The sequence below is a fragment of the Rattus rattus genome, chromosome 1 (assembly GCF_011064425.1).
Source record: "Rattus rattus isolate New Zealand chromosome 1, Rrattus_CSIRO_v1, whole genome shotgun sequence".
NCBI classification, from domain to species: domain Eukaryota; kingdom Metazoa; phylum Chordata; class Mammalia; order Rodentia; family Muridae; genus Rattus; species Rattus rattus.
The window spans coordinates 212001285-212011273 of NC_046154.1; the positions used below are offsets into that span (position 1 = coordinate 212001285).

Genomic DNA, 9989 nt, shown 5'->3' on the forward strand with positions numbered 1-9989 from the left:
CGGTCATACTTGTTTTTTAATTTTCTGTACTACCTTAATAGGCATTAAGGTTTCAACTTAACACCTATTTCAGAAGAACTCATTCTGATTTGGGTCAGAGTTGAATACAAGTTTTCCCTGGGGAAGATGAAGGAGGTGAAAGACAGCCTCTAGCCACTGCAGGTTTCTCTGCAGGCTTTTCACTGACTGAACTTGGGAAGTTTTTGTTTTTTGTGAGAAAAGGACTGTTCTTCAGTGTGCATGACTGATTTTGAGCAGGTTAGCTCCTGATTTCCCTGAGATGACAGAAATAGTAAGGAAATGCCCAGGAAACATGGGGAAGGTTTTGACCATTACCACAATTGTGTGCAGAATTATAGATCTCCATTCATATTCATTCTCTCTCTCTCTCTCTCTCTCTCTCTCTCTCTCTCTCTCTCTCTCTCTCTCTCTCTCTCTCTTTCTCTCTCTCTCTTCCCATCTGTCTCTATCTGGGAGGCTTATGGTTGATCATGAGAGGATGAGAGTACACAGAATTTCATTTCCCTTTCCTCATGTTTACTTCTGTCTCCCTCTCACCTGTGCCTTCCTCTTCTTCCCCTCACCATCCTCTCCCCTCCTCCTCTTCCCCTCACCCAGTTCTCCCCCTCCTTCCCCTCCCCTCCCTCCTCTCCCTTCTCTTTACTTGGATGCTTTGTTAATACGTGTAACATAAGCATGCAGATCACATCTTGCCTTGCTGACCCCTCCTGTGTCCCTGCTCTTGTTACTGACATCACTTCCTTATCTTCACAGTCGTGCTCATTGCATGCCCAGGACAACACTGAAACTACTTCAAAAGCTTTATTTTACTTGTTCAGGCTTTAAAACTCATTGAGAACCCCCATGGTGACACTAAATCCATTAATTTACTCATTCGGTTATTCATAGATACGAGTGAGGTGTCTGCTAGACCCTCGTTCTACTAGGCAGCCCAACTATTCTCACAAGACCACTCCCAAGAGAAACAAGCTGGACCTCTAGGGCATCATCAAGTCCACACGGCCGCTGAGCCAGCCATGAAGACTGACAACAACACACTTGCGGATGTGCAGGTCAATAAGCTCCAGATCAAGAGGACTGGGAAGAAGCTTGTGATGTTGAGGTAATTGAAGTCAGATGGTGAGAGGGGGACAAGCTTGATGGCTCCCGATTGTGAAGATTTGGATTGTGATGCAATATTAGGACCAGCTAGACTGACTGGTTCACCGCCATTCAAAATCTAAAGTGTACAGCTCACATTAGAAGGGATCCATAAGTTTAAAAAGTGTATTAATTATATAGCAACATGGTCTAATAATCCAGTACCACAGTGAGTAAATAAGCAAAATGCTTGGTTACATGAAACCCTCAGAAAGCTCTTACAGGAGGCCAAGGACAGTGCCGTGTAGACCATATTTCTTCCATCAGCAGCAGATGGGATTCGCGGACTGTGACTGTTGTCTTCTGCTATTTAGTGAGGTACATTAAATTTGTCCATGTCCCTTCCGAAAACTTAATAAACTGCATACCTGTGCTGAGATAGAAGGATATGTAAGAACTATACATTGTAATATGCTTTATTTATAAACATACAATAGTATATAATAATCGTTTGTGAAGAAATAAGAAAAATCATCTCTAGTATCTCAAATGAGGTTTAAGAGTCCTCAATGTTTGGTGATTTATATAAACCATGTCTGCCTCTTAAGCATCATAAGAGGCCCAGGGGGAGACAATCCTACTACCTCCTCCCATTTGATGGGGCTTGGCTGCAAGAAGCACGTCTTTCTACATATATTCCCACCAGAAGAATAGGTCCAGAATGTTTGTATTCTCAAAAACCTTCATTTTAATAACAGATTGAAATCCTCTCAGTGAAATATCACAGTGAAGTTTAATGGAGACCAGTAGAAAGTATTCTCTTTTTTAAAGGTTTATTCAATTATTCTATGTATATGAGTACACTGTTGCTGTCTTCAGACACACCAAAAAAGGGCATCGGATCCCATTAGGGATGGTTGTGAGCCACCACATGGTTGCTGAGAATTGAACTCAGGACCTCTGGAAGAGCAGTCAGTACTTTTAATTGCTGAGCCATCATTTCTCCAGGCCTGGAAAGTATTAATCTGATGGGGCTCCAAAAGTAACTTCCTTTAAAGATAATCTAAAATGATGCATTTTGCTGAAGCCTTGTAATCCCAGTATTTAGAGATGAAGTCAGGAGGGTCAAGACACTGAGAGGAAACTTGGCTGTGCATATATTGAGTTTAAGACCCTACTTGAGAGAAAAATGAGAAGCAGGAAAGTGAGGGGCAATAAAAGGAAGGAAGATGGAGAGAGAGGTGTGGAAGAAGAAAGCCAATGAATGAATGAATGAATGAATGAATGAATGAAGCAACATTTACTTCAGCTGTAATTCCAGCACTCCTCAGAGAATAGGGAACCCAAGGCCGGTCTAGAGTACACACTGAGAGCCAGTCTGAAAAAAATACAAAGAAGAGAAATGAAGCCTATCTTGTACATTAAAATCATATATTTAATTTTTTTGTTTCCTTTATCAGTATGGTATAGAGCAACTAGAAATTTGGGCTGAATGTTAAGGTTAATACCAACATGGGAGGAACACTATGATCGTGGATTCTAGAGCTACGCTGGGCTCAGTCACAACTCTACCACTGATTAATAAACTGGTCTTGGACCTCAGTTTTCACATCTATAACATGGGCAGAGGAATATTGCTATCTCACGTGACTCTTGTGAGGACTATGTAAACTAATTCCTGTATTTTTTAAAGTACTTGGCATAAAGCAAGAGTTATTAAAATATATGAGATATGGGCTGGAGAGATGGTTCAGTGGTTAAGAGCACTGACTGCTCTTCCAGAGGTCCTGAGTTCAATTCCCAGCAACCACATGGTGGCTCACAACCATCTGTAATGGAATCTAATGCCCCCTTTTGGTGTGTCTGAGAACAAGCTACAATGTACTCATATACATGAAATAAATAAATCCTGAAAAAATAAAAATAAATAAATAAATAAATATGAGATATAAAATGATCTCCTAATATTTATTATAAATGCTTCAGTGTCTTTCAGGATTGTGATGTTTGTCTGTCCTACACACCCTCAGCTAGAACAGATGGACCTCGACTGAAGTTTAAAACCCAGTCAAAGAAAAATCAGCAAAGGATCTCTGGCCTTTTCTCCCTCTATCTCTATCTGTCTCTGTCTCTGTGTCTCTGTCTCTGTCTCTGTTCCCCTCTCTCTCTCTGTCTCTCTGTCTCTCTCTTTCTGTGGTGTATGTGTGTGTGTGTGTGTGTGTGTGTGTGTGTGTGTGTGTGTGCTCATCTCCTATATTACAGCTAAATGTGAGAATAAGTTAAAGAAGGAAACAAGAAAGGAAGAAGACTCAGCAGTGGCAAAGACCGATATCTTGGGACCCATGAAAGCATGGGTGTCATGGTTCAGGCATGGTAACAGGGCTATATTACTGTTATTTTCATCAAACTGCAATTGCTAATCCAGCTCACAAGCAATCGAAGGATACAGTAATGCTACTACCAATAATACCTGGATGTGTTTCTGCATCAGTGAGCGCTTTACACATCATTTCCCTCTTCACTTCCACTGCATGAAGCAAGAAACAACACAATGGTGATCTGCATCTAGAGTCGGCAGGGACTCTGCCAACTAGCACTGGGTAGCTGCGTAATGGCAGGCAAGCTACCTAACTTGTAGAAGGAAGATAATTATAGTTCCCATTTTATAGGGGATTAGAAGTAGCATTTAAATGGATTAAAGCATACGAAGCCCTCAGAATAGAACTTGTTCACTATGCAGACACTAAAGGCAGACTTCATTCTTACTCCTTACTTCTACCGTTTACTAACTGTATGTGACCCTAGGCCTTTGTTCCCTGGTCTCTAAAATGAGTGTGGTAAGGGGAGTGACTTCTCCACAGAGTTTTCATAATGAGTAAAAATGTTATATCTATAAAGTAATTTTAGAATGTCAAGCAACAAGTCTCTGTCATCCTTTCTCATCACCTTCTGTGACTCTATGTATTATTCTATATCGTGTTCATTCTTTTATTCCTTTTCCCTATCTATTTGCATGTATGAGTCTACTTTCTTCTAACATCTAATTTGCTAAGTCAAAAGCGAATCAACAAATAACTCTGTATATATGCTGTACACTCAGTAAACGTCAGCTGTAACTACTAATCCTTACATAACATTAGAGGAAACAGATTCAGAGAAAGAATAACTTTTCAAGGTTACACAGCCAGCGGGTGGTAAAGCTGGAATTTAAACTTAGAGTCCATCGACTTAATCACCTTAATTACCATACTCTGCTGCTATTGCTGGAAAACTAGTAGGACACTGCAGATGTTTGGTAATTTGCCTTTTTCTCAAGGGTGGATGCTGACCATGCTAACCAGTGGATATAGACAACTTTTTACATTGGGTCTTTCTCAAAATGGAGACTATTGCCTCCTGATCCACACGGCCTAAACCATCTCAAACTTCACTCAAAACTCTTAACTATCAAATGTAAGCCCTCGCTTTCACCTGCTCTTCTGGGTGTATAGCCAGTGGGAGCTCCGTCCAGAGAGATGTGCAGTGAGGCTCACAGTCCTCAAGCAGCTTGTGATTCCTGAATTAACCTCACGCTGCTGCCATCCTGAGCCTCAGGCTGAAAGCAGCTCTGGCTGAGGAAATGAATGAATCACCATTTGGTTTTTTAAATTAGTCCTTAGCTATTTGCAGAAGCAGAACTTGAAACAATTAAAGGAATTTGGAGAAAAAAATAAAAGAAATAGCGATTTCTTCCTTTGATGAGATAGCCGGAGTGCACCAGCTTTAGCTAGCTAAGGAAGAAGAGAGGCTCTCAAATGGTTCTCTCCTTCAGTTCTGTGTAAACAGAGGCCCAAAGATCAGTAAATCTGATATAAGATTGGAATGGACCAGGCACAGACAAAAGTATATTATTCTGTCCAACCATCTGATGATCCCCATTAAAACACAATGGAAACGAATACCATGTATCTTACAATATGCTCAGTGATTTAATTCTGAATTTCCATTAGATCTTCTCCCCTACCAAATCTGTTTGCTAAAACAGGATTCAATTAGTGTTGAGGACAGCAGTTATGGTGACATTCCTTTCCTGTCTCATATTTGGAACCCCTCTTGGAGGTACCAGTTTCTTAGCCAGTCAATGCTTCAAATCAGTTACACTTTTAAAATGAACATAATTCCAATTTGACCTAAGATACAGAGAGCTAGCAAGGATTTTATTTCTAACGAAAAGAAAATGCAGGACAATTGACATAAACATAATTTTCCTTAAACTCATCAAGAAAATAATATCATAGGGCCATAAAATATACTGAAATCCAAAAAAGATGGAAAGTTCCCGGGAAAGTTAGATGGCGAACACTGGTCCCTTCTCACTGAGCTATAGACAGGAAAAGTGACTTTAGAAGGTGGAAAGACTTGAGGTTTTGCATAGGTGAATGACTTGAGTGGTAAATAAGATTTCTGTGTGAACATAGTGTATGACACATGACAGTATGAAATCTTAGAAAAAGTGTGATCTCAGTTTGTGTGTTGCTTGATACCGTTATTACTTTTTTTTTTTTTTTAATTTTTTTTTTTCGGTTCTGGGGACCTAACCCAGGGCCTTGCGCTTCCTAGGCAAGCACTCTACCACTGAGCCAAATCCCCAACCCCTCCGTTATTACTTTTAAAGGAAAAATATCCATTCTGCTTACCGATTCTACCTAAAATCATGCCTATCCTTCTACCTGTGTCATTTACACTTACGGAATTCTCAACTTATTACATAAAAGTGACCAGGTGCCGTACACTCAAGTATGAAGAATGGCTATTTTTTTTAAATAAATTTGCCTAAATATGAATAGGGAATTTATCATCTTTAGAAGTTGCCAACACAAGGTGCTCAAAATAAGTAGAGTGGAGAACAAGTCTAAATGGATCTATTCCACAGGGCAGGAATCATTTGCAGAGGAACAGCCAGGATGTGTCATGGTGTGGGGATGGGGCATCTTCACGGACTTCTTCAACCCCGACCATCATAGGCACAGGTGCATCTGTGTTCCAGACACAAGAATGAAAGAGAGGGATGTGAATTCTCACTTACTTTCCATTGAAGATCAGGGGATTTGAGCATTAATGTGTCCTAGTTAGGGTTTTTAATGCTGTGATGAAACACTGTGACTAAAGCAATCTGGGGAGGAGAGGATATCACTGTTTGTCATCAAAGGAAGTGGAGACAGGAACTCAAATAGGTCAGGAACCTGTAGGCAGGAGATGTACAGGTCATGGAGGGGTTGCTGCTTACTGACTTGCTCTTTATGGCTTGCTCAGCCTGCTTTCTTAAAGAACCCAGGACCACCAGCCTAGGGATGGCACCACCCACAGTGGGCTGCGCCCAGTAAGAAAATGCTCTACAGGCTTGTCTGCTTACAGCCCAGTCTCCTGAACACATTTCCTAAAATAAAGTTCCCTCTTTTCAGAAAACCATAGCTGGGACAAGTCGAAATAAAACTAGACAAGTTTTGAGTGTAAGATAGGCGGTTACTGATCCTGTGATGGGAAGTCATGGAGGAAACATTGTGAAATCAAGTCTGAGACATGGAAGCAAAGAAGGACCAAGTGTGGCCATATTTTAATATGGTTGTTTCCTTCTCAGCGAACAAACCATATCCATCATGATCCTCCAGCCTACCTGCAGACTGGGCAAATGCCAAATCCTGCCTACAATTTCAGTACCACATGAACACTTATGAAATTCTCAACTTGTTACATCAATTACAGGCCATCTCTTTTTCTTTTGTCTGTACCACGGCTATTTTTAATCCCGTTGCAATGCACAAGGGCATGGCACTGAAGAAAACATCAGAAGATGCCAGGTTCTTCTTCTTTTTTTTTTTTTTTTTTTTTTTTTTTTTTTTTTTTTTTTTTTTGAGCTGGGGACCAACCCAGGGCCTTATGCCTCCTAGGCAAGCGCCTAACCACTGAGCTAAATCCCCAGCCCCTGCCAGGTTCTTCTTATCAGGCTGCCTCTTGGCCTCTGGTATGGGTCTTCCATTTTTGAGATAGTGCTGTGTCCTACACCTTGTTCACTCAGAAATGATAATCCTACCACCCGTCACCTCATTTTTAAAAACCTCTAAATATTTTCCACAATCCAAAAATCATTTTTACTACATTCAGGAATCATTAATGCCAATTAGCATCTTTGTTTTAAAAACAAAAAAGAAAAAAACCTGAACGTATCAAAAACAGAACAAAACAAATCTTACTTTACAATAGAATTGGCTTTTAGGAGGTAAATGCTCTCAGAAAAGTATTTGCAGTTTCATCTAATTCCAAACCAAAGATGTTACAAATGGCTTGAAGCAGGAGACAGAAATGTAGCCTTGAACATCAAATCTAAAGTGTGACACAAACCCTCTGCCTGCAGGAAAGAGTGCACCGTTGTGATGGAAAAATAAATACATTGTAGTCATGCATGTGCTTGACTTGACTATTCATACAAGGGAAATGCCATTGAAGGAAAAATGTATGTAAACAATCTGCCTTCTGTTTCATTTATTCGTTAGTTTTCTATGAGTAATTTAAAAATCTTGACCTATATCAGTTCATTTTCCAGACTAGACACAATATGATTTGGAACATAGTAAGAAATCTCTAATTCCCAAATAGCTCACGAAAGAAAAAGAAAACCTCAGACAAAAACTACCAGAGAACCCCAGAATCTCCCTGTAATTCTGGGGCTCAGAAGCCCCTCCCCCATCATTGCTATATTGCTATTTCCTTGGACCACGAGGCTTGCCTTTATAGTGCTGTTATCTCCGCCAGGTCATCACTTGGGTGTCAGGGTAACGCTGTTCTGTAGTAAGGATACATCAAAGTATAAGTTGTCCATGGTGACTGGAATGCCAGCTTGGTTACTTGCTACAGTTTGATTCTTCTCGCTTTGTTAAAGTCAATTTTTAACAGATTGTTACACCCAATTCACTGCCAAGTCATCTGGTAAAGTTCTGTCTTAAATATTAGTAATATGTGTGTCCGCAACTGTGGAAAATTTTCCTCCTGCAAAGTTCAAAAACTGAGCAGTCGTGTTTGTATTCTGTCTTAGTTGTCCTAAGTCTGCACTGAGTTTGTCTTACCAGCTCCTCTCTGGGCTGTCTCCCCCATAACTCCTCTGTGTATAGCTGAGGCTTTTGTTACAGCTGATGATCTTGTTAGAGGCAACTCACATCTTTTTTTTGGGGGGGGGGCGTTCAGCGAACTTTATTGATGGTATTCAAGAGAGTAGGGCTCTCTATACCCCTTCTGTTATTATGGGGATCTGGGATGGAAATTGTGAAGGAGATGTTCAGTGTTGAGGGCAGGGACTCCCCAGCAACCGAGGCCTCTCTCTCGCTATCAGTGTCCTTGCTGGGGTGGGGTGGGTTGCCCAGGGCCTCTTACTCCTTGGAGGCCATGTAGGCCATGAGGTTCACCACCCTGCTGCTGTATTCATTGTCATGCCAGGAAATGAGCTTTACAAAGCTGCCATTGAGAGCAATGCCAGCCCCAGCATCAAAGGTGGAAGAGTGGGAGTTGCTGTTGAAGTCACAGGAGACAACCTGGTCCTCAGTGTAGCCCAGGATGCCCGTTAGTGGGCCCTTGGATGCCTGTTTCACCACCTTCTTGATGTCATCATACTTGGCAGGTTTCTCCAGGCAGCATGTCAGATCCAGAATGGATACACTGGGGATAGGAACACAAAAGGCCATGCTAGTGAGCTTCCCGTTCAGCTCTAGGATAACCTTGCCCACAGCCTTGGCAGCACCAGTGGATGCAAGGATGATGTTCTAGGCTTCCCCACAGCCATCACACCACAGTTTTCCAAAGGGGCCATCCCATTCTCAACCTTGACTGTGTTGTTAAACTTGCCATGGGTAAAGTCATACAGGAACATGTAGACCATGTAGTTGAGGTCAATGAAGAGGTCGTTGATGGCAACAATCTCCACTTTGCCAGATGCAGAGCAGAAGACAGCTCTGGTAACCAGATGCCCAATACTGCCAAATCCGTTCACACCACCCTCCACCATCTTATCTGTGGAATGAGCTTGGCACTGCACAAGAAGATGCAGCTGCCTCTGGAACAGGGAGGAGCAGAGACCCAACTCACACCTTTATACATCGTCTGATGTGACTGGTAAAGTACAAATTATGATCAAAATAAAAGTTATAACAAATCGTTGCTATAAGCAAGAAAAGTGATATATGAGGGAAATTTATCATTGGTTGTAAGCACACGATAATCATGACATAAAATTTAAAGTTTTGGCAGTGTGTGATATTTTGATATGATTATGCTTGTAATTGTATATTTTCAGACATTATGTCAGTAACTAAAAGAAATAACATATGCTAGCCTATAAATTGAAACAGTGAACTCTCTCTCTCTTTTAAAAGTACAGAATCTTTTCTAAAGAAAATACACATAAAAATTTTAAAAAGACATATAATCTACTTTAAAAATGTCAAAAGATACAGTGTATACATCCCCCATGGGTCCAGCATAGTTCAAAACAAAAATGTATTATCTGATTTGATTTAAAATGACAGAACCTACTACTCATCTACTATTGCCTAACAAAACAGATAATTATAATACCTTAATGTTTATTTCCAAAAGTGAAATTAGAAAGTGGTAGTCAAGAGATCTACTTTTCTTTAGGTTGTCTATTTTCTGGAACATTCTACACAAATTAATTACTTTGTTTCAAACACTTCATAAACATTCCTGACATATTTCTCTATGTGAGAAATTTTTACAGGACTTGGGAATTATCTGTCACCACTGACAACTTTCTTGTGTTTCACATTTCCAGGTTTTATACTCAGCATATATTCTTACATATGGGCCAACTGAAGAGTTTTGTATATCCATTCAAGATTTCT

The 9989-nt window shown here is 40.6% G+C and overlaps 1 pseudogene; it reads right to left on the reverse strand.

Annotated features, from left to right (window-relative positions):
• Positions 1-8501: 8501 nt before the first annotated feature.
• LOC116884888 lies at positions 8502-9225 on the reverse strand (annotated as a pseudogene).
• Positions 9226-9989: the final 764 nt, after the last annotated feature.